Source organism: Leucopleurus acutus (assembly GCF_964270905.1).
Source record: "Leucopleurus acutus genome assembly, chromosome: 10".
Lineage (NCBI taxonomy): Eukaryota > Metazoa > Chordata > Mammalia > Artiodactyla > Delphinidae > Leucopleurus > Leucopleurus acutus.
This window is the reverse complement of record NC_139153.1, coordinates 73,737,876-73,763,579: the sequence shown is the minus strand read 5'-3', so window position 1 is coordinate 73,763,579 and position 25,704 is coordinate 73,737,876.

Sequence of the window (25,704 nt, the reverse complement as noted above, 5' to 3'; positions counted from 1 at the left end):
CAGTGCCAACTGCTAGCCATGCGAGGGAGCTGTCTTGGATGTCCAGCCCTAGCTGACATCTGACAGCAACTGTATGAGAGACCCTGCAGTGAGAACTGCCCAGCCGAGCCCCTCCTGAATTCCTGACCCACAAGATCACAAGACAACAAAATTGTTGTTTATACCACTAAGTTCTGGGGGTAATTTGTTAAACAGCAATAGTAACCACAACAATCTCCTGGAACATAGCTAGCATAGTTACTTTAAATCTTTACTGATAACTCTAATACAAGCAGCTTTTCTAGGTCTGTTTCTATTTATCATTTCTGATGTTTTAAAAATTGTTATCTGACTCCTCATGTGTATAGGTATTTTCAATTATGTGTTAGACATTGTATTTACAGTCTTGTTTGTAAAAATAATCTGAGGTGTAGAATGATGTTACCTTCCTTTGGAAAGGATTGACATTTGTGTCTGCCAGGTGCCTGGGGCACTAATAATACAGAATCACCTACTTCAATTTTAAGGACTGAGTGATTAGAAACTGAGTTGTCTTCTTCTGGTTCACCCCTAACTCCTAGGATGTATAGCCCTTTTGGGGTGCCTGCCCAAAGAGAGAGGGTTCACCCCTTGGTAAGCCTGGAGCTCCAATCTATGTCTCTTAGTCTCACAAGGCTATCAAAAGAGTTGTTTAGCTTCTTGGACTCTCAGCTGACCCCTCCAGAATGGGCAAACACCCAAATGCCACTCTTACTTTTCTAGGTCTCAGCTGTGGTAAAGAAATTTATTGCTGTCTTCTTAGCTCCCTGATGACTTCAAGTAAATTTTAAAACTATTTTGTCTAGCTGTTGTAGCTGTTCTCAGTAGGAGCATTGGTCTAAATCACTTTGTCTACCATTATTAACTCATTTAATTAATTCTTTAAATGTCAAAAACACAAAGAAATATAAAATTATGTTCTTCAAAAGTTCTTGTAAAAATATATATCACACTGTCTCTAACCTTAAACAGCTATTGACCATAATCCAGTTTTCCACTGAAGACACAGGGTTCCCATTAAGAATATCCCCTATCATAACTAAAACATAGTGGTGCCCCTAGAAACTGGGGTACATCATTTTCTTTGTCCCTACCCTGAATTCTGGGTTCTTGGGTCTCCTTTTTATTGTTTGTGTCTTCACTTGATACTTTTTGCTGTCAGTAAAAATATCCCTAATGACATTCTCCCCATTCTAACTTTAAACCTTGGCGTTTTCCTGCATGGTGTTCGCCAGGGGTCCGAGCGGAAGGTGGATGCAGTGCTCATCCTTGATCAAGGGGTGATGCATCACTTCAGAGGCGATCCTGGAATAGAACTGCAACTTCTCGTCATAGGCGACACAAGGGGGCTTCTTGGCGGCAAACTTCTCCATCACGATCGCTTTGTCCAGTTTCCAGAACGGTCGGTACTGCTTGCATTTCTGCGGGTACTTCATAAGATTGATCAGAATCCTGTGGACGTTTTGGGGGATCATAACAACCTGCTCAATTATCTGAGGGTTCTGAGAAATATTATTGTAAAAGCTGATTGTAACAAGTCTTCTTCCATTCCCTTCTGAGGTGGGCATTCTATGCAGCTGCCGTTCATCCAGCAAACAAAATTCTGGCAAAATAAGAATCGGGGGAGAAAAGACAGCCCTTTGGTATCTATTTTGCTTCCTATGTACATATCATATTCAGTAATAAGTCTTGCTAGTAAGGGATATCACTTTATTATTGATAAGCTGTGCCAGATGGCGGAAAATCACCACAATCCTTTGTTCCTCCCATCAAGAGGTTCTGTATGTTGACAAAATGGTCTATCGGGGGGATCTATTTTCCTGCCCTGGGCTAGCTTGTGACTTGACTTGACCAACAGATGGGGAAGTGGCATTATACAAGGTCCAAGCCCAGGGCTCAAGTAGCCCAGCAGCTTCTACTCTCATGCTCTTGAAACCTTGCAGCCACCAGATGCGTGAACTTCAGCTAGCCTACGAGATGATGGAGACCCAGGAGAACCAGAGCCCCCCAGCCAACAGCCAGCCAATCATCAGACATGTGCTTGAGCACAGCCAAGTTTGGATGTATAAAACAACATTAGTTTCCAGTGTCCCAGAACAAATCTGTCATCTGATGCCTCCCTGCTATATAGTCAAGAGCCCCTCTTCTTTCAAGCAAACTGTGGGTGGTTATACATAACATCTCTGAACCACAGTCTGGCCACCTGTAGAATGGGAATAACAACAACTACTAATTCTACTGCTCGCTGTAATACTAATACCAAAACTGACAGCTAACGTTTATTTAGAGCTAATTGCCAAGCACTGTGTGAAGTGCTCTACATGTTATGTCATTTAATTCTCCCAACCCACTCTAGAACATGGATTGCATTGTCATTTCCACTTACTAGATGAGGTAATCCAATCCTAGTTTAAAACTTTTGCTCACCGTTTTCAGTCATGAAATATGAATCCTGAAGCTCAAATAGTGCAGTCAAGCCAGCTTAAGTCACCTCGTCCTAAGTGTTTATTTGCAGAGATTTTTGTTAATGAACTGCATTTACAACACTTTCCAAGTGGATAGGTAAAGATTCTCTTCATTTAAAAAAAAGCATTGATTAAAAAAATAATAATAAATAAAAGAAAGCATTTATGAAGATAAAATAATACAGTCTTCACTAAAAAGGCTCAAACCCATCTGTGGTGGGGGTGGGAATAAACTGGTATGAAATACTGTGATTAATATCCACAGTGTTTCACGGAGAGTTTTTCCTATTTATTTACCCCTTGGAAATTTTTGTTTTCCTGTTCAAAGACTTGGTAATGTAACATCTAAAAGTTAAGAGCATTTATATGACAGAGGTTTAATAAATGACCTATTTGCATAGATTTAAAAAAACCTTTAATACATATGTAAATTAGATAACCAAGCATACAAGAATAGCGTGTAAGGTAAGAGCAGATAGGCTCTGATTCAGGTTGGGGAAAAATAGATCAGTAAAGTTTAACCGTCAGACAGTTGTTGACAGCATCTTTAGTCTCCTCAGAAGCCTTTTTATCTCAGATCTCAGTCTGGATGGTTGAGGTTGTCAGATACGTGGGTTCTGGATAACTGAAGTGACACCGCACTTGCCCTGACTTAGATGCCCCCACTGGAAGCAGGGAGTCAGGGGGCACAAGCAGAGTCCTAAAGCAGCTCAGGGGCTTTGGCCAGCGCTAGGCTGCCTTGTCTTTGTTTCCGAGGCCCCACCCTGTCTCCTGACTAAGGAGACTCAAGAAATCCTGGCAGAGAATGCTGTTCCCAGCTGCCCTGCGGAGATGACCACTTCACGGAGAGCGGAGGGAGGAAAGAGGAGAAAAGCAAAAAGAAAGGTCCTCTTTCAGGCTTAAGATTATGTGGAGTGGCTGCCGCAAGGCCTGCCAAGGGCTGACTCACCAGGCTGGGACGAGGCACTACAGGTGCACTCAGGCCAGCAGGCGATAGGCGCCGGTTGCAAACAGGCCCACGCCCGAGACAGACCACCAGGGACAGGTGGAGACAGCCCCTGCGGGAGCATGGGAGCCAGAAGGGCGTGCTTCCAGGGCCTGGTGCTGGGCGCTCACAACCATGGAGACCCTGTGACTTCATGGCCAAGGCATAGGAACGCTGATCCAGGAGTCCAGAGACCTGGGGCACCCTCTAATGTGGGCCTCATCCTCCTAGCTCTAAACTTCTGGTTCTAACTGCCATTAGTATGCTCTGGGACGTCATAGAGAGCACACACACTTTTCAAGCCTTGTTTTATCCCTTTCGGGGTGACTCCTTCACCTGTGGTATCTCTAAATCTTTACCTACTTTGAGTCGGTGCCATTATTAGTCCTGTTTTATAGATGAGAAAACTGAGGCACAGGTTGTCCAACGATGCACAGCTGAGAGCTGGGTTTCAAAGCCAGAGCTGTGTGAGTCTGGAGCCCATGCAAAGCCCTGCATTGTGCAGCCGCCCCAGGAGACCAGGAAACAATGCCCTGCATCTTGGCAAATACAGGGCCGGCTCTGGAGGTCTGGCAGAGGCAATAGGGGTGGGATGGTCAGGGAGCTTCCTGGAGGAGGGGGAGATTGAGCGGTTCCTAGCATGGGGACAGGCAGCACGGGAGGTGAGGGCTGGTGGGAGGCTGGTAGCTGAGACTTGGATCCTTAGCTGACACCTGCATTTAGCAGGTTGAGGTTAGGGGTTGAAGGATGGAGAGGGAGAGTGACTTCTGCCTCTCTTCTGCCCTGGGGGAAGTGACCTGGGACCCCCTCCAGAGCTGGGTGCCAGGGCAGGCTGTTCACTACTCTGCTCGTTACAAGCTGTGTGAACTTAGGTAAGTTCTAGAGACTTTGTAGACTTCAGTTTTCTCATCTGTGTATGGGAATTATAATATGGCGGTTGTTACCATAATGAGATTGAGTGAATGGAGTAACTCGTGCAGAGACTAGGCACGGTAGCAGTACTCCTCACCCACACCTTCTCTTCTCCGGGCTGAGGCCTCACGTCTCTCATCTTTCCCCAGAGCCCTCCTTGCTGGAGTCTCTGACGTCCCCGGTGGCCCAAACCATCCCTCCCCGTTGCAGTGGACTCCCTGAGTGACCAGCTCCTTCCTACCTTGTCCCCCTCCTACCTTCTCTCCCTGGTGGGGCCCACACGCTGCAGCCTGTACTCCCTAACTCCTCTGCCAGTGAGACTCCAGCCTGAGGCCTCATGGAATGTTTTCTCTGCCTTTGCCCCACTGGCAGGAGATGAGGTGCCCTGGAGCTAAGTGCTGGAGACCTGGGTTCAAAGCAGGCTCCATCTCATTTAGCGGTTGGGTCAGCCACCAGCCCTCACTGGGGTTTCCTATCTGAAAAGCAAGGTTGTTTGGGGGCCCTCTCCCGGGGGCCTCAGGGCCAGCTGAGGTGACTCCGGTCAGTGGCTGTACTCCCTGGCAGGGAGGGGTGGGTGAGGCTGGGCAGGCAAGGATGGAGGGACAGCTGTCCTCCCTTCCTGTTCTCACCGCATCTCCCTCCCTCCCTCCTCCTGTCCAGAGGCCTCCCAGGGTCCTTCGCCTGAGAAAGAAACTGTCTGCCCTCTCTTGTCAGAGGACAGGGGCTCGATAAGGAATTAGGTGAGCAAATCCAGCCTGCATGTTAATCCCTCCTTTTGCTCTGAGGGACCAGGGAGGTGGGCAGAATGAGCGCCCGGCCCTGGGAGCAGTCATGTCTAGACCTCCCGCTATCAAGGCAGCAGATGATTAGCCAATTAGCCTGGAGGAAAGCAGGTCTGGCTCCTGGGGGCTCTGGGCTGCATCTCCCAAGAGAGCAGGGCCTTCTGGGAGTGCTGGCTACGTGAACAGGGGCAGCTGTGGGGCTATGCCCAGAGCCCACAGGGTACCCACAGGAGGGGGTCTTCCTGTCTGCCGTGTATGAGGTAAGGGACAGCAGGGGTGGGTCCTGCACTCAGTACCCCATCCTCCTGGATATGAGTCCTGTAATGACAGAGAGGACTCGGCACACAGGCAGTGCTGGGTTGCGGTCGACCGCTGTCCCTGTTAGTATTGCTGTTATCGTTTCTACCATGTGCTGAGCATCTGTGACTCGCCGTTATCTCTATGAAGTCATATTATTAACCCAACTTTAAGGATGGGGAGAAATTGATTGGAGATTCAAACTCAGGTCTCCAAAACCTCGTCTCTTAAATATTACACTTTGCTCTGTTTGTGCCATCCTGGGTCACCTGGGGCACTTGTAACAAATGCAGGTTTCCTAACCCACCCCAGGCCTGCTCAGTCCGGACTTCTTGGGGACAGGGACAGTCCCAGGAAGCTGTATTCTCAGGAAGCTCCTAACCACCACATCATGACTGGCTGTGATGCAGGAGATCTGTGCTCTGACTCCAAGAAACTCAGACCTAAGAGACCCTCCTTCCCCTCTTCCAGGGCACCCTCTACTCCGCCTGGGGCAGGGGGGCACCACTCCTTTGGGAAGGGGAGATTTCCCCTCAGCCACTTCCTCCCCTCATTCATTGAGGAACATTTGGTACCTCTGGCATCCCTCCAGAGGCCATGGCAACGGTGGAGGGCAGGCAGGCGGGTGGCTTCCCTGGCAGAGGGGCTCACCAGCTTCATCTCGGGTCAGCCTGGCAGCCCTGGCCTCATGAACTGCTTCTCTGCATTCATGATGGGGAAGGCCCAAAGGGGGCCCTCAGTGGTCTGAGGTCACCCAGATCCCAGGAGAAGACAAGCCCTCAGGCCAATGGGTTACTGAGCCGCCCATGCCCATGGGCAGCTCAGTCGGGTCTGTTTCTCATCAGCCTCTCTGGGCCTTGAGGAAACCGAGGCTTGAGGCCGGCCAGCGGCCTTGTGGTTTTGGAAGCAAGGGGAGGCCAAGTCCTTGAGTTCCCAGGACCTCTGCATTCATAAGTCTGCACAGGCGTGCACAAGCACACACACACACACACACACACACACGTGTATGGATTGGCTGACACATATTCAGCATGCAAATACCCACATGCACACGTGCTCAGGGCTCAGACTTTGGCAGCCAGAGGGATAGGAGGGCCTGGTCTGAGGACGCCTCACCCTGTCTGGTCCCATCTTCCTCCTCAGGCTACTTGGCCCCAGGACAGGGAAGGGCATGGGTTCTGGCTTCAGCGCTGAAAGGTTCTCCCTTTCCTTCCTGACTTAGAGGGGCTTCTAGGCCAATGCGTGAGGCTCATGAGGTATGAGGAGCCTTCTCTATCCTCTGTCCCCACACAAAGGAGAACAAGGCTGGTGCCAGAGATCACTCATCTCGCCTGCACTCGTCTTGCTGTGTGTGGGGCCGGCAGGCAGGGTCAGACCTGAACCGACTCTTTTTTTTTTTTTTTAATTTATTTATTTATGGCTGTGTTGGTCTTCGTTTCTGTGCGAGGGATTTTTCTAGTTGCGGCAAGCTGGGGCCACTCTTCATCGCGGTGCGCGGGCCTCTCACTATTGCGGCCTCTCTTGTTGCCGAGCACAGGCTCCAGACGCGCAGGCTCAGTAGTTGTGGCGCACGGGCTTAGTTGCTCTGCGGCATGTGGGATCTTCCCAGACCAGGGCTCGAACCCGTGTCCCCTGCATCGGCAGGCAGATTCTCAACCACTGCGCCACCAGGGAAGCCCCCTGAACCGACTCTTGAGTGATGCCTCCTCCGTGGTTAACTTCAGAGACAGGAGCTGACTCCCTCCTCTCTGGGGTGGTGGCTGGCGTCCTGCTGTCCTGGGCCAGGAGGCAAGGGCACTGGGGCCTAAGGTCTTGGACACAGACCTGGTCATCTGGCCCTGCCTCTGTGGGGGTTAGCCGGGCTGACTTGGGGATGGGTCATCCCACCCTCAGCCCACTTTCCCTACTTGGATTTGGGGGCCTATGGGCTACCACCAGCTACAACCAGCTTCGAGAGCTCCTTGGAGGCTGGCGCTTCCATCCCTGCGTGGAGACCCAGGCAGGATGGTGGCAGGCACACGGTAGGTGCTCAGTACACGTGGAGTACGCCAATGCACCCTGTTTGTTCCCAATTCCTTTACTTCTATTTGTTCCGTTTTTTTCTCCCTTTCTTTCCCTTCCTATGCCTTAGGCCTGGGACATCCCCAGCACTGCCGAGCCTGCTTAGGACCCCCAGGGAGGGGCATAACCTGAGCTTCCCGAGGGTATCCCATCAGAGGCCAAATCTCCCATCGATCCCGGAGATGAGGGCTGCCGCTCGCCAGCCTCTCTGGGCCTTGGGACAACGGAGGCTTGAGGCTGGCCAGCAGGATATTTACTTCTAAGGGACAATTCTCCTCAGAGGAGACTGGGACTTTCATCACAGCCACCACAGGCAGAGCCTCTGCTCTGACCATCTTTGACGCTAGCACTCTGCCAGCCATCAGCACCCACCCTCCTCCCGGTCTGAGGGCTGCCCTCCTCGGCCAGCTCAGGGAGTCCTGCCCTGGGCCCAGAACGGGAGGAGATTTCAGGCTGTGGCTGCCAGGGGCTGCCAGCCTGACTTGGGAGATGCCCACTCTCCACAGAGAGGTGGGCCACAGGCTGCGGGCTCAGGACGGCTGGGGCAGGCCAGGCCAAATGCAGGTCACTTCACTCAGAGATGGCCGACTCAGCCCTGGCAGAGAGCAGGGCACACAGCGGGACTGGCACAGCGCCCTCGCGCAGGGCAAAGGGGAGGGAGTGGGCCTGCGGGTGTGTAGAAACCTTCAGGAACGGGTTTGAGAGCTCAGCCTCTGTCCCTGACTGCCTGGGTTTGCAGTCAGGACTGAGCCTCACGTGCTGAGACCTCGGGCACTCAGGACCTTTGTGAAACATCAAGCCTAATAGCTCTACCTGGTAGACTTGTTTCCAGAATTAAATGAGTTTCTCATGTAAAACACTTAGAATAGTGCCTCGCACATAGTAAGCCCTCGGTTGATGTTGGACATGATTGTTACAGACTGGAGTGAATTGTAACCCACTCTAAAGGGCCTTAATTGACTGTTGACATTTGGTTTCCTCCATTGGACTCTGAGCTCCCCAGGACCTTTATCTCTTATGCCTGGCACATCTCAGGGACTCAAAACTACGTGTTGAAAGGATGAATACGTGAACGAGTGGATGAGGGAGGGTAGGGCATCAAGAGCTTCTTCCTGGAAGAGGCAGCACCTGGGGAAAGGGCCCCACAGAGTTGGGGAAGAGAGCCTCGAAGGCCGGGAGGCCTCTGCTGAGCGGGCGTCAGGGGAGACTGTCGAGGCGAGGAGCCCCGCCAGGCCTGAGTGGACAGGAAGGAGAGGGGCTGGAGGGAGACCAAGCTGGCCACAGCCTCCCACAGAGGCTGGCCGGCCTGTCCCCTGTCCTGGGTCTCAGGGGTCTGGGGCTGGATGAAGCTGCTTCTGAGGTGAGGCTGGGTGGGAAGAGCGCACGGAAAAGCATCCGGGGCCTTCAGCTCACACCCATCTTCCGCTTCCGGCCAGACACCCATGGGCCATTTGTGGAGCCTGGAATCCTGTTGTCACTGAGAGAAAAACCAGCCTCGCTCCAGAGACTCCTCAACCAGCGGAGAAGCAAGTGTTGGAGATAAGAGGATTTTAAACAAATCAACTCCCTGACAGGAGACTTAAGAGAGGGAAAGGTTGCGAGTTCGCTCTCCCTCTCTCTTGCTCTCCTTTCCTCCCTACTCTCCCTCCCTTTCGTCCTCCTTCTTTCCTTCCTTTTTTCATTCTGTCTTTATCAACAACCCCCACCCCAAGTTCAAAACAAAACAAAACAAAAACTCCCCCTCCCCCTCACAGTATCCTCCTGTGCTAAACACTGAGCACTTATAAAAGGGTTTATTGACCCAAAGAGTCAATAAAAGGGTCATCCTGTACCTCCCCCTGCTTCCGGTTGCAACTGCGTATAGATCCACACAGGTGATGCCCCGTTTCCCTCAGAGGTGCCCTATGGCACCAGCTTTGGCCCCTTGTGTCCAGCCATCAGACCCAGCTCTAGGAAATGATCCTTGGGCAACAAAGGGCCCCATGTAGACCCCAAGAACTGACCACTTACACAGAGAGCAGGTGAGGCTGAGCTGGGCCCAGGTCTGGATGGTTGGTGGCAAGAGTGTCACTGAAGGGGAGACGGGGCCCCGCCCTCAGGGAGCCCCGGTCTGAGGGGAGACACAGCCCCTGCGCTATGAAACCCCCAAGCTGAGTAGTTAGATAACCGCGCTCTGGATAACAGCCCATTTTTCACTTTCGGTGCAGGACGGCGAGATGTTGGGAGGGATGGGCCCCCCACGAAGGGTGTGGGTGAGAATGTGTCTGAAGCTGTCGGGACAATGGGCAGTGGGGAAGAACTGTACCCTTAGTTTCCTCTATCCCTTTTCTGTCCCCAGCCTGACCGACCATCACTGAGGGTCACTGGAATCCAGTGTCTCCTCGGGACAGGGGAGAGTCAGGGCTCAGGAAGCCTAGTGGCTCTCTGGAGCCTGGCAGGCGAGTGACCGCAGGAGATAAGCCCCTGAGATAAGAAGCAATCAAGTCGCCTCGTTTAGTGGAGAGCCTGTCGGTGACAAGCCGAGCCCTGCACGGCCCAGGACGTGTGTGGTGGGGAGGTGGGGGAGTGGGCATGAGGTCAGGGCTGTTGGGCAAGAGGCCGTCTGAGGCAGGCCCCCAGCTCCTCCTGTCCGTCTCTGCCCAGGTGGAAATAGTCCCATTTCCCTGACACCAGAGCCCCTCTAGTGGGACCTCATTACGATGGAGATGGTGGGGATGGAATTGAGGGCAGGCGTCTGGATTCCCAGCGGCTTCTTGGCTCCTATCCACACACACCCCCCACCTGTCACATCATATTGAGTGCGAGCTGACTGGCAGCAGGCATGTCTATTGGGCACTCACTGAAGCTCCCATGACCTTGAAGCCTGAGGGAGGCGTCCAGAGGAGGAAGAGTGTGGCATAGTTGGCTGTGGCCTTTTCTTGACAGGAGGATCCCCTCTGCGGCCCGGATAATGAGCTGGGGTTGCCAGCATGCATTTGCAAAAGCCAACACTGGGAAGACTCTTGTGGTACAGAAAGGGAAGCTGAGGCTCAAGGAGGTGAAGGGCCCTGCCTAGGGTCACTCAGCGCTCGAGAGTTGCCAGCTCTCTCCCCGCTCCAGGCTCTGCAAGGACTGTGAAGTCAAGTTTCCCCTCTGATCTGTGCATGTGTATACTCATGTGCATGCATGGATGCCGTGGGCGTGTGCTCTGCAGGCCCAGCGGCTGCAGCCAGGTCCTGGAAGGGGTCCCAAGCCCAGCCCTGTGCGGGCCCCTGACCCTCTGGTCAGAGGAGGCAAGCCACATGGGATGGCCCCCAGACTTCAAGGCGACACTCACTTGTCACTCCATTAGTGCTCTAACCGACAGTCCGAGGGCGGTTCTCATTCTGGCCCGGCGCTCCCCAAGGCCCGGCAAGAGAGTGGAGGACACAGCTCAGCTTACGGGTCCTCAGGGACCGCCCAGCTCACAGTTACTTCAGCCAGAGCACAGTATGGTCAGGCAGGCGGATTTGCTCTCAGGAAAATCACGTCAGCCTTCACCAGGCGAGGCTGAAGAGAAACACTGAGATTGTCTGCAGCTGGGCATGGTCCCTGCCCTGTCTTCCCTTCCAGAAGGGGGAGCACAAGGCATGGGGACAGCCAGCTGGGGGAGGGGAGCAATGACAGAAATCAAAATGCCTGAAATGAATAGGGATAGAAGCATACTTTATGTAAACATATGCAAATAGGCACGCAAACCTACCCCAGGATGGGGAGGACATGTGCAAATCAGGACTCCGGAAAGTCCTGACAGTGAGGCTCTCTGTTCTAATGAATGGGACCCAAGCATCCCCAAGTATGTCCTTGCACAGAGCTTGGGTCTTCTGGCTCTACCAGAATCCAAACTCTCCCACTCCACCCCCCGCCCTCTGCTTGCATCATGTGGTCAGGCCCTTGGTTACTCAGGCTGCGGCCAGAGCCCAGGATGGCCCAGATGCAGCTCCCATGGGGCCCAGCTTCCTCCTGCCTGCACTGCTAAGTGCCCTCCAGCTCCTAACCACTGTCCCCCTCCCAGTGGCTGGGAAGGGTCTGTGGCTGCCCACCCCGTCACGACCACAGTCTCCACCCCAAGCTTGCCTTGTCCCCCAAACGGGGCCCAAAAGAGTGGTCTACTTATCAGAGAGATGGCTTCCTGCAGGGGGCCCTCGTGTTGTTTCCAGCAATGCCCAGCACACAAAAGATGCTCACCAACAGATGAATGATGGAATAAATGAATACACAAACGCAAAATTCAAATGTACAGTCACTTCCCTCTGGGGACTGTCGTACTCCCCTGCTGCTTCTTGCTTGGTATTTTTTGCAGCTGTCAGTGTACTAGAGCTGAAATGTTTGGGCTCTTTTCTCATGTCCTCAACTGGCCTGAGTTTGCCATGGGCAGGAGTGTGTCCTGGTCTTCTCGCTGGTCCTGGCACCTGCCACGGAGGGCGCTCAAATCTTGGTTGACTCAGTGAACGCATAAACATGCGTGTCTGTTTCTCACAACCCCTTACTGGACCATGAGTGCCTGGAGGGTGCGGGCAGCGTCCTCTGTCTGGAGAACTCAGGACTCGGCACAGAGCAGGCACTCACTACAAGGGGGACAGATAGTTGGGTGAATGGGGACCTCTGGGTCCCTGACCTGCTGACCGGTCTGTCTTTCCTATTAGGCTGCGAGGGGTCCTGGGCAAACAATGGATAAAGTGAAAGGATGAACAAGTAAATAGATGAGTGAATAAATGGCTGAGTCCTATCGGGGGTCTGAGGAGGCTGTTGTCTGATGTTCAGTGTCACTGTTCCCAGCCCAGGTGGCCCAGCATATGTGTCCTGTGCTCAGATCTGAGCTCCTCTCTCAACTTCTCCCCTGGGGCCCACTCCAGCCTCCAGGCCTTTGTTCCTACACCACTCCTCACTCCAGCCACTCTCCCACAGCCTTGATCCCCCGCTCCCAGGCCCCCTGGCTCTTCCTGTGACCTTGACCCCACCTGCCCAGCTGTTTGACTTAGAGCCCTCCAGCCTCTGGGTGGCTTTTTCCTGCCTTCCTTTGAGGTTGCCAGGTCAAGTGCAGCTCTGGAGCCAGCCAGACTTTCAGGGCTTGAGTCTTCCTTCTGCCATCGGCCAGAGGGCAAGAGACTGAGTCTTCCCCAGCCTCAGTGTTCTCATCTGCAAAATGGGGCTAGTACCAGCTGTTAAGAGACTAAATGAGGTTTCAACTTGACCCCTGGAATGGACCCAGATGCTCAGTCAAGTACTCAGTATGTGGGGTCTCCCTTCCCGCCCTGTCCCTGCCACTGCTACCCACCATGGACCCATGGTCTGTGCAACCAAGGAGAGCCCCCCTACTTTCTAGGAGTAGGAGTGAAAAACTCACGCCTATAGGAAGTGCAGTCCTGGAGCTGGTTTGGGTGGAGCCCCCAGCCCCGGAGCAGAGAAAAAATGAGGACCATTAAAGCCAGAAAAGAAGAGGTGCCCTAAGAGAGATTTGGAACTGGAACCTATATGTGAGACAGCCCAAAGGAAAGGTTAAAACTGAAACAAGAGAGCTTGAGGTTGTGTACAAGAAAGGACTTTCCAATAATGGAGGTTGAGGGAGAGAGCCCATTGGCTGAGGCAGGAGCCAAGGCTCTCCTGCCTGAAGTTTAGGGCACTTTGAGAAAAAATAACTTGAATTTATCTTCTTCCAAGTTTTTTTTTTTTGGCTGTGTTGGGTCTTTGTTGCTGCGCATGGGCTTTTCTCTAGTTGCGGGCTTTTCTCTAGTTGTGGCGAGCGGGGGCTACTCTGCGTTGTGGTGCGTGGGCCTTTCATTGTGGTGGCTTCTCTTGTTGCAGAGCACAGGCTCTAGACGCGCAGGCTTCAGTAGTTGTGGCTCGTGGGCTCTAGAGAGCAGGCTCAGTCGTTGTGGCGCACGGGCTTAGTTGCTCCGCGGTGTGTGGGATCTTCCCGGACCAGGGCTTGAACCCATGTCCCCTGCATTGGCTGGCGGATTCTTAACCACTGCGTCACCAGGGAAGCCCTTCTTCCAAGTTTTTTAAGTGTTTGCCTAATCCTTATCTTACTTCACCCCCATAATAAGCCCTTAATATGTGGCAACAGTGTCATTTATAACATAGGAGGGGCCAACACTGTGATTCCCTCCCACACAGGAAGGGAAGGTTCCAGAGGCCACAGGATGGCCCATGGTTTTCTGAAAGAGGGTTAGGGAACTGTGGTGAGAGCTCTCTCATGAATAAGGCCAGGGTACTGGCTTTCTCTCATCCTTTCCAGGGTTTAGTAAGTCTGGCGTAAGTTTTTGAAGTTGAGGTTTAATGCTGATTTCCTTGTTTAAGTTAAAAACGGGAAGTGGAGGGTGGAGGAGGTTTTCCCAATCCTGTAGAGAACAGGGGGACCCGAGTTTGTCCCTACGCCTCAGGCTGGACTGGGACGATATGGAGGGCAGTGGGGAGGACTCTGCGAGGCAGGAAAGGGAGCATCAGGGCAGGGAGGAGGGGTTGGACCTCAGCTTCCATCAAAGGCAGACGCCTCTTTGACCCCATCTGGGCAGGCCTCCGTTCGCCCGCCCTTGCAGCCAGACCCCCCCCCATTCCCACCCCAGCCCGGCCCATCTCTGCCTTGCCCCAAACCTGCAAACAATGCGTTGTTGACAATCTGCGGGGGCTAAACATTCGATAACACGGTCCCCACCATGCCAGACATCCTAACAGCGGGCAGGGCTCTGTGCAGTGACGGGAAGATGCTTTGAATACATCATCCTGTCAACTCAGTTTATTATTCTTTCGCTTAAGATAAACTGCCGCCGCCAAAGAGGGGCTGTATAAATTCCAGGCTCAGAAGTCAGGCAGGCCCCACTCCTCGTTAAACACACACGCACACACACGCACACACACATAAATCCTGCTGAGAAAATATCGCCTCTCCTCAGCCCCACAGGTCTCTCGGGGGCTTGGTAGCCTCCGTCTCATGGGGTGGTCCCAGGAGCAGCTGCAGACATCAGGGGACCCAAGGCTCGGGCCTCCCCTTGGGTCATTTCCTTGGCTGGGCCTGAGCACAGACGCACTCTGGGGGCCAGAGAAGGTCTCCCCACAGGAGACAGCTGTGCCCCAGTCAAGCCCAGTCTCTTGACTCCCGGACTTCTGTCTGTCCAAGGCTGCAGCCCCGTGTGGGTGGCTGGAGCACTCACAGGGCTGTGTTGGAGAGGGGAACGGTTTCCAGACTCTAGAGCCCACGGCCAGGCCCTAGACCCTGATGAGGCCTTCAAAAGCAACCAGCGTCTATCCTGGGGGGGAAGGGGACCCCATGGACCACTTGATCCCCATACCTCCCCTCTAACCCCAAGGAAGTGCTGAGGAATTCATGTCAGCTCCACGTCCTGGCCAGAGAGGGGGTCTCTGTACTCAGAGCACAAGCCCAGTCCTTTCCTCCCAGGCCCCCTGGGTATTTGCAACTGGAAGCGAGAGATCCTAAGGGCTTTATTTCAGTCTTGCCTTGTCTCACTTGGGAACTTAGAATATAAACAAAACCAAACCAAACCCCATGCTGGGCGCAGGGACAATGGTAGGGAGGTCGCAGGATGTAGCGGAAAGAACAGGAACTTTGGTGATCGATGTAGGTCTGCCTCTCCAGCTTCAGTTTCCTTCTCCATAAAATGGGGAGAGTCATTTCTATCATGGGGTGTCATCGTGACGACTGGTGGCCAAGCATGGCGTGTCGTAGGTGTCTGTGTCAATTTCTCCATTCACCACGCCCTCTTCCCATTCACCGCCAGGCTGGGCAGAGAACGGTACTGTCCCCATTCTGTGGGCGAGGAAGCCAGAACTCCAGATAGATTCCAAGGCAGCTCAGATAGGAAATTCATTTCACTCCCAGCTCTGAAGCACGATTATCACAGACAATTATTTAGCACCTGCTGTATGCAGGGGACTGTGCTGGATGTTGAGGGAATGTATGGAAGGACTTCAACCTAGGTTACCCTCCTCCGGAGTGCAGGCTCTGTCAGGACAGGGATCTGTCTGTCTTCTGCAGGGCATCTTTCCCCGCTGTCCAAGAGGACCCCAGTACCAGCAGGTGAAGCCCTGGATTTGAGGTTTGATCTCACCACTTTTGAAGCCACGTGACTCCAGGCAGATCTCTTGACCTCGCCAGCCTCATTTTCCTCATCTGTGAAATAGCCAAAGGGCGGGATCTTGGCAAGGAAGGACCTGGCCAATTCCAGGGGCCCACCCGTGCAGAGATGTTCTTACCATCCCAAGGCAAGGAAGGAGGGTCAATCCAAGACGTCAGAGGCCCTGCGCTTATGAAAGCAAATTCCTGCCCTGACCAGCTGCTACCCACTATCCTGGTCTTCAACAACTGGTCCAAAGATCATCCCAAGTATTTCAGACATTCCACCTCCCCCTCCCCAGCAAGGACAGCAAGCAGGTAGAGGAATCTGACAAGTTGAAGGGGGCTGAGCGTGTGCCAGCCCCAGGTCCCCTCTCCTCCCACCCCCATCCCATTATCAGCACTCAGGCCTCCCCAGAGCTCAGAGCCTGGGCTTGGGGCAGCCTCCTTGGAGGGCTCCTGCAGCAGGTATTCGTAAGACCAGGGACTTGGGGTCATTCCAGGGGCCGCTGCTTGAAGAGAGGACCCAGGATGGATATCTAGAACCCAAAGCATCTGGCCAGGTGCCTATGCTCTCCGCAGACTGCAACTCAGGGAATTGGTAAGTTGTGCTTCGGAGGCTGCCGAGGGTATAATGGCCTGAAGCCCGCCCCACCCCCCAACATAAAGCTCATTTGACTTGTGTCATATTGTGGGCTCCACCTAAGACCTGACTGAATGGAGAATTCCACTGCTATCAAGCACATGGGGAATGCATTGGTGGAGTTCAACCCTCTCATCTCACAGATGAAGAGACTGAGGTTCAGAGGGACTGCAGCCACTCAGAGATCACAGAAGAGCTGGGGTTAGGCTCCTCGCCCAATGCTCCATCCTCCACCCCAACCTGCCCACAGCCATCTCCCAATGGCTCACCAAAGCTGGGGTCATGAAGATTCTGTCATAATCACCCAGGCAGCTTGTTAAAATTAGGAACCTGATAATCGGGTTCTTTGCAAGCTCCCTGGGTGACTTCAATTCCTACTGGGACTGTGAACCAGTGCTCTGGGCCATGAAGGGTGCTCACAGATCATCAGTACAGAGCTACGTGCCCGCTGTGTGATGCTAGGCAGATTCCTTTCCTTCTCTGTACCTCGGTCTTCTCATCAGCTAAAGGGAATAACGATAGTACCTGGTGTTCGGCATTGCTGTGATATTAAATGAGTTAACACACAGCTAATATCACACAGTATCTCATCTTCTGTGCTCTGCTCTTCTCTTATTCTGCTCCAGCCACAGCCGTTGTTCTTTGAACACACCAAGCATGTTCCAGCCCCAGGGCCTTTGCACTTACTCTTCCCTCTGCCTAGCATTTATGTCCTCCAGATAGTCCCATGCTCCCACCCTCAACATCTTCAGGGGTGAGCTCAAATGTCACCAAATCAAAGGCCTTCACTGACCATCCATTCTCCTGACTGACTTTTCACCACCCGGACTATTTTCTATTTACTCCCTTCTTGGCTTATTCTGTTTCTCCCACTAGAAAGTTTCTGAGGGCAGAAACTTTGTTTGCCTTGCTTCATGCCATAGCCCCAGCATCTGGAACAGAGCCCGGCACTCAATAAATATTATTGATTGAATGAATGAAAATAAAGTACTTAAAACCGTGCCAGGTAAATAGTAGGTGTCTAATATATGTAGTCATTAATGTCACTCACATCTCCACCTACACTGGATGTGGTAAAGACCAAATATGGGGCACGACTCAACACCCAAGGGTGGGGAAAGAAGGAAAGGATGTACTTTACAGGCTGAAGTAGGCCCACAGGAGCTGTAGGACCTCGGGGGGCGTGTCCACACGTCGAGTCCAAGTTTTCTGTCTGATCACATGTGAGCACTACGCCTGTTCTGGGTTTTGCTGTTGCCGGGAAGGGCATCCAGGCGCTCTGTCTCTGCTGACATTTTGGCTGTCTGCTCAGAAGCAGACAGGTACCAAGGACAGATGCCTGAGTGAGGTCACGACTTAGGGATCTAATGTCATCCTGACATGGGAGCAGAGTACTCACCTGCCTGGGCGATGTGGATACAAGGACGGTTGCCTCACCAACAGGAGGATGTGCCGGGGGAGCTCCTGACAGGTGGGAAGAGGCCTCCAGGTGGCCCCCTCCCTGTCACCACCTCCTCACCCCCAGCTTCTCTTAACTGAGGCAGCAGGGAGATGGCAGCCGATAAGGCGCAGGGCCTGCTGGGCCAAGCAGACGGGACAGCTACCCCACTGCCACTGTCTACCTGGGGCTTGGCCTGAACTGGGGGCAGTGGCTTCAGGGACATTCTTCTCCCCAAGGTCAGGGGCTTCTGGAAGTGTCTTCTGGGAAATGTTCAAAGTGGATGGGTCTGGCACTCCCCCTCTCCCTTCACTACACATATTCAGGTTACACGGATGAGTAAGTGAATGAATGAATGCGTTAGTTTTCCATACTTCACCCCCAGTCCAGGGCCTCAGGCTACATCTGCCTCTTTTCTGTTGTGGGAAAAGGCAGCAGTTCAATAAGGAAGGCACTTCTGGGCGCTGACTGTATGCAGGTACAGCCCTGGAGTTCGCGGTACGCAGACTGCTTTGCAATCTGACGCGGCACTTGCTAAGATGGAGCTTTTGCTCAGGTGGGGCAGCACAAAAGGAACACTTGGATGAGGGCTTCTGGGAGCTGACGACACAGGAGTGAGGCCCCAAAGGCTGACTCTGAACTGGCCAGTGGAACAAGGGGAGGGAAGGGTGATCTGGGCAGGAGGAACAGCACGTGCAAAGGCATGGAAGTGTGAAATAGCCGGGGGTGTGCTGGGAAGGGACCTGCCATTCAGGGTAACTTGGGGACCTTCTGGTGGGGCCCTGGCCTGGGACTTTGGGGAGGGGGGACTTTGATGGGGCAGAGTGTGATCAGAGTCACGAGTTTCAGCTACATCCTGCGGCTGCAGAGGCAAAGGGACGTGGGGGCTGAGACCGGGGACCTGTACGACAGTCCAGGGGCGAGATGCTGGGTCTGAGTAAAGGCAGTGCTCGCTGGGATTCCATCCCAACCTCCAGCTACTTGTTGAGAGTACCCCCTCCTCTCCCATCATTTTAGAATCGAGGAAACTGAGGCCCAGAGAGAAGACATGGAGGCCCCAGAGTGGCTGAGCTCACAGTTCAGGGGGCAGCTACGATCTCTCTCTCGGATTCAGAATGAAACTCTGCCGGGGCTGGGGCTTGTTCAAAACAATTTCCCATTGGATAGTGGCTCTCACTCTGGTTTTCCAGAGAGCAGAGTTCATTGAACTTAAGGGCACATCTATATCCTGTCCTTCCTCTGCAGAGATAATAAAGTTCATGGGACTATTTTCCGTGTGGAAGAATAGGGCTGCTAAGAAAACATTGTGGAGTAAAGGCTGTTTGCAAAGGCCAGACAGAAAGGGGAAATCTTTGCCACCAGGAGGAAGTAAAGGGCGTGTCTCCCAGGCTGTGGGGAACGGTGCCACCGGCACCTCGCTCTGCCCAAGCCTGCCGCGTGCCTGTGCTGACTTCCCTCTGTCTCACCAGACTCTGATTCACGCAGATGGCCAGATTGCAGAGCTGCCCGTCCCGTTTCCCTGCTCTCCAAGGTGCAGGCTAGTTGGTTAGCTTTGGGGAAAAGAGTTTATTCTAGACCCAGAGAAAGTCCAAACTGGACTCTTAAGATTGTCTGGGTCACTGCTCTCACGGTACATGGGGACACTGAGGTTCCCACTTACACTGAAGTGAGCTTGTTTCAGGTCACACAGCCAGCTCTGGACAGGCCTGGTAGGGAAACTGAGGCATGGAGATGGGAAATGGCTTGCCCTGGTCGTACAGCTAGCTGATGGACTGAAGTTGGGAAAATGAGGATTGGAGAGGAGAAGTGGCTTGCCCAGGCTCCCACGACCTGCTGGTGGCAGATGCAAGGGTTGGACTCAGGACAGAGCTGGCTCTGTCATCAACCCTGAGCTCCTGTCCACTCCCCCTTCCCCTATTGCTCTGCAGAGAAACCTCAGCATCACCACAGTCCACCTCTGTTTGCTGAGTGTCAGTCATCGCTGATGGTGTCTCCAAACGCCCTGCTCAGCCCCTTTAGATCTTATCGGCTCAGCCCCTATGAGGGCTCCTCACCTGGACCATCCCCAAACAGCATCCGTGTGCACAGGTGCACTGGGCGGGCGGGGGCTGGGCATTCCAGCGGGGGCGGGGGGCGGGTAGACAATGGCCGGGTTAAGAGGGTCATCTTCTTTTCGCACCTCCTGATTCCTCGAGTTTGTAAATCATTATCCCAGGCTACACAAAGCAGGCATTGAGCAAGCCTCTCATCACCTTGTGACACGGCAGGCAGAGACTACTGTGGTCGAGTGGCTGGGTGGCTGGGTGGCAGCTCCCAGCCCCCTCCTGGGCACCAGGATTGAGTTACCCGCATAATCCCTGCTCTTCCATCCACCCTCTTTGTGCCTATTGTAATTTATAATTGAGGGGCATGATGCAACCTGCTAATTACATTGCTAGATTTTGAACACATCCTGGCTTCTCTGAGTCAGGCGGCAGAGGGGGGCGGGAGCTGCCGGCTCTGCTTCGCGGCTTATCAGGGCTGGGTTATTCCGCTCACACCCGCTCACGCCTCCCCGGCCTTTGTTAACCGCGGCTTGCATCACCTCCTGCTTTCCATTTCTGCAGAATTTTTTTTAACGGCCCTTTTTTATGAGCCGCTCCATCTTGTCAGCTTATGAATGATTGTGGGGCAGCGATGGGGATCGCTTTGTGTCTTTATTAAATGTTACACGATTGCAATTATGAATTAATAAGGGACAACGAATAAAAAATATATATAATCCATTCTGTGGCCTGGGGCAGACATGAGACTCGCTGCCTGGTTCCCAGGCTGAATAATTCCGAGCCCTGGGGACCACAGTCTGGACAAGGCCTCAGCGAGGGAAGGATGGAGGCTGCCAGGGCATGGGGGTACGGCCGGCAGGAGGGCTAGGGCTCTATCTCCAAGCCTCTGTGGAGGCCTCCCTACTCGTCCCAGAGCTCGGGCTCCCATAGGCCAGTGTCTGGACTATTGAAATTCCTTCTTATCAGCTCTTCCTGTGTCCACCGTCACCCCGCAGCCCCTTCTCCACATCCCAGCAGAGTGAGCCTCTCAAGATGACACTGGCCACACCACTGCCCTGCTCAAACTGCCTTTAGTGACCACCAAGACCGTCCTTTTCAACCCTCTGCTTTCAGTAAGTCATTCCCAGGGCTTTTCTGTCCTCACTAAACCTGCTGGGAGTGGGCTGAGCCCATGGAAGATGAGCGACCCGAAGAATTGGGCAAGAGGAGAGTCTGGGAATTGGAAGGAGTGATGGGCAGAGGGTCTGCGCCTGGCTGTCACTTACCCAGTAGTGCCCAGGGCCATGGGACATGGAAATGGAGGGACGTCAGCTGCCTCATCACTGCTCCAAAAGGCCAAAGGGCAGGGATTTATATTGGGTATACAAAAGTGAAGAAGATAATTTACTTCTCATTCAGAAGTATTTGATAGGTTTCCCCCAAAAAAGAAATTTTACATTGATAACAAGCTTTTGGACAAGAGTTTAAATCATCTGATCAAAAAGCCAAAGTTCTTTGCTACCTTCTCGGTTATATTGTAAGGCTTTTTTCCCCCCTAATTTCAAATGAATGCTACAGAAGAGTTACTCCATGTACAACTGGTCTTTAGTTTGATGGATGAGGTATGGATTTTTTCATAGATGTTCAGTTTTTAGATTCTATCCACCTAGATATCTAGGGCTGCTGTGCTGTGCCCAAGGATGGTCACTGAGCCTTTGCAGGTGCTGGGTACACGGGGGTGCTTAATAAATACTCAGTGGTCTGAAGGGATGGGCAGAGGCATGGGTGATGTCCACATCCCACCCAGGACACCCCAGCTCATGCCCTGAAGACAGAAGCTGGAACACACCCATCCACACGGCCACAGCTGCCGAGTACCAAGCCTGGTGTAACTTCTGCAGAACCAGGGACACGGTACAGCCTGTCAGTGAGGGGTGTCTGGTGGGCAGAGGAACAAGACCGCTGAGATCTAGTGTAGGCGAATCACCTCCTCTCCCTGGGCCTCGGTCTTCCCACCACTCGAGTTCACGCTCCAGTATTCTGTCTGCATCCTAGTTAAGCGACTTGCTTTTCCGCCTTCAGCCACCCAACCCTGTGAGCTCCCTCGGCAGGGCCTCGCCTCCCATTCTCTGCGGGCCTGGCACTCGGTAAACGCTGAACTAATGAGCAGCTGAAACAAAATGCTCTCGAGGCACCCGCTCCGTGCCAGGCTCCTACCAGACGCTTCCTATGTGTTACCAGGAATCCTCCCATCAATGCTGCTGGGAGGACTGCTTAATCCCCATTTCACAGCTGAGGTCACTGAGGTGGAGAGAGCACCCAGCCCGTGTCCAGCAGGGTGGGGCTGGGGCTGAGCCGTCCGCACGTGGCTTGTGGACCAGAAGCTGAGTACTGGCCGGGGGCCCCCCTCCTCCGCTTTTCATGGCCTGGGTGGCAGCAGGCAGGCAAGTGACCGTGGGGCGGGAGCCGGCCAGGGTGACCGCAGGCTGGGCGACAGAAGGAACACAGTCTGAGGACACCGCTGAAGTTCATCTTCAAACACTGCGGCCGCGCTGTGGGTGCCGGGAAACCACAGCCGCCCACATCTCCGCGGTCGGGGCCAGCCCGGGGCAGGAGGCAGAGCTGGCAGTGGCAGGGCAGCTGGGGGCATGCAAGAGTGGCAGGAAGGCTGGGGGAGGTGGGCAGTGGGCTGGAGGGGGCAGGAAAGGGTTGCTAACTCATACACAGAAAGCCTCAGCCAATGGCAGGCCCGGCTACATCATTCTGGGGGGCCTTGTTCAAAACTACTAAGAATTTCAAGATGGCAAGAGCAGACCTTAAGCCAGTCTTGGACCCTCATAAGTACGGGCCCTTTGGGTCACCCATCCAGCCAGTCCTGGCCAGCAGGTTGTTTGCTTGGCTCTCAGCTCGCAAATGAGGGGCTCGCCCTGGCATGGCACTTGGGTAATAGACATAGAGTAAAAGGTCTGGCCCCTCATTGCCAGGGAGGAGCCCGTGTAACCCACAGTGCAGGGCATGGCAGGGCTGGAAGAGGGGCCGGGCATCAGGAAGACTCATGCCATGGACCTTTTTGGAAGCTGCGTGGACAAAGGCAAGCCAGCACACTGCTGGGACGGCAGGCAGGCAGGCGTTCCGGGTGTGGCCTGCCTGGTGACTCACACAGCTTGGCTGTGCTGCTGCTTTCGCTGTGAGCATGTTGGGGAGAGGTCCCAGGCCCTGCCAGAGGCATCCAGAGTCCTCGGGGGGGACACGTGCAGACCTCAAGCCTGCAGGAAAGCCCAGGGTCCTGTGGGTGCCCAGAATCAGACAGGCAGCTTGGCCTCCAGAGGCACGTACATTGTCACCAGAGAGGAACTTGGAGCCCGCTTTGAGCCTGCATCCCCCAGGCTGGCTCTCGGCAACAGGGATGACAGACCACCACTGGCTGGTGGCCCTCCTCTGACCTGAATATGGTGCCCCTGAGAGGCTGGGCTGAGCCCCAGTTTGTGTCTTCCACCCCAGTCCCTGCCATAAGGCCCTGCGCACAGTGGGTACTCAGGAAATACTGGTTGAGTGAACACAGGAGGTATTGAGAGAAGATTCAATTCTGCCTCATTTGTGCTACAGCTGACACTTAGCTTGGAGGTGAGGGAAAGGAAGGATGCTCTTGGTTAGCAGAGTGGTGGGACACACTCCACACACAAGTGTTGGTGTACACATCTGCATTTATGTGGGTCTGGGTAAGAACGCACATGTGGGGGACTCATCTATAGAGGGTGAAGATATAGATATGTATGCATGCGCTTGTGTATGTGTGAAGGTGATTATAAAAATACACATAGGGCTTCCCTGGTGGCGCAGTGGTTGAGAGTTCACCTGCCGTTGCCGGGGACGCGGGTTCGTGCCCCGGTCCAGGAAGATCCCACACGCCGCGGAGTGGCTGGACCCGTGAGCCATGGCCGCTGGACCTGCGCGTCCAGAGCCTGTGCTCCGCAATGGGAGAGGTCACAACAGTGAGAAGCCCGTGTACCGAAAAAAAAAAAAAAAAACCATATAGGAGGGGCACATGTGTGGGTGGGGACACATGCGTATGTACATGTTTGTGTGGGAGACATGCATGCACCTGCATGCACATGGCACGTGTCAGTGGGAGTGCGCACAGATACCCAGCAATCCTCTGCTTCCTGCACTCCATCTCCCCATCGACCACCCTGCCCCATCCAGGAGCCAGACCCTTGCGGGCAGTGCTCACGGCACGAGAGAGGTAGAAAAGTGTGGTGGCTGGGAGTGCAGGCTGCCTGGATGAGTCTGACTCTGCCCCTTACCCACTGTGCACCCTTGAGCACGTTATGTAAACTCTCCTTACGTTGGTTTTGTTGTCTGTAAAAAGGGCTCAGGACAGCGATTCCTTTGAGCTATAAGGCTTGAAAAATGGTACTTAATAAGGCTCCACAAAGGTTAGCTGTTGTTAGTATCTTGGCTGGGGGCTGCTGCCGCTGCGGGTACCAGGGCCAGCACTGAGAACAGGGCTGCAACCTGTGTCCATCCATCTCCATGAACGAGATGGGCAAGTTCCAAACACCGGATGCCTGGCTGGAGAGGTGAGAGGAGGGGAGGGGATGGCCCAAGGCTTCAGAGGCCCTCGCCTCTGACAGCTGCCTCGGACTCCTCTAACGGCCCTGGGAAGGCCGCTGAGGAATCCCCAGATCTGGAACACACACGTGGTAGGGTATGGCAAGGTAGGAGCAGCTCTTTAAAAACAGTCCTCCTGGGAGAGCAGAGCTGGGCCCCAGAGGCCACCCACCCGCCATAGGGACTGGCGGCTGTGCGCTGCAAGGTAAATCACCCCCGATTGCCCTCTGGAATGCGGTCGCTGTGAACAGTAACACGCATGTTACTGCTACGTAAACACAGTTAAACTATTTACGACGGCCTCGGCCTGGCGGCCCCAGGAAAACTCTACCACGTGGGCCGCCTCAGCTCTGCCGGCCAAGGTGGCTGGGAGAGGGATTTATTTTGTCAAGACCTAGATCCCTGGCACTCCCTGCTGCCACCCAACCCCAAGACCTAGCACTGGGCCAGGGGAGGTTTCTTCTCAAAGGCCAGAATGAAGTGTTTTGAAACTATGGAAAGTTGAAGAATAGCAGAATGCCCTCTTTATTTAATGTTAGCCCTTGGCCTTTGATCCAGTTTGTGGAGGACATTTTTTTAAGTAAGCGGGAGCTTTGGCCCCAGATCTCAAGAATGCATTGGGGTAGATCTCCATGCAGGATGCTGAGGGAGAAACTGAGGAGAAGACTCAGCCTAGCCCCCAAGGAGCCCCCCAGCAAATGGGCCCCCCAGCCCCTGCCCACAGCAGCCTCCAGCCTAAACGTGGAGACACAGCTCCTGTCCTCAGTCCCTTCCCTCCTCCTTCGCAGTCTGAGAGTGCTGGCGCGGTCTCTGTGTCCCTCCCCATTCGGTGAGTGGACTGGACCACCTGAGGCTCAAGGCCTCAGGTAGACTCAGGGAACAGGCCGCCCTGGAGGGCAAAGGCCCTAATGGTGGCCGTGACCATTTAGACCTCCCCAAGAGAAACACGGCTGAAGACCCACTGGGGCCCCTCTCTGCCCTGGTGCAGGTTCTAGCCTTGGTCAATTCTCTTTCTCCAGAGGCGCCATCACCTACCATTTATTTTTTCAAAAGGTACCGGGGTTACCCGAGAGGTCACTTAGGCTGGTAAACGCTACAGGGGTTTCCTACCAGCGTATGGAGACCCCGCCCGCCCCTGGGCCCCCTCCCTGGCCCCTCCAGGCCTCCCTCTCCTCCCCTGCTCGAGGGCTGCCTCTCCATCCACCTCCTGTGTTTGCTCCTGTGATTCTCGCGCCTGAAGTCCACCCCTTGTCCCTTCCTACCCAACCACACGCTGAGCACCTGCAGAACGGGCCTTCCTGGGCAGCTCGGTCAACAAGACCTCTTCCCTCCTGTTGTCTACACAGTCCGATCCAGGTCATCTGGATTAATCGGCT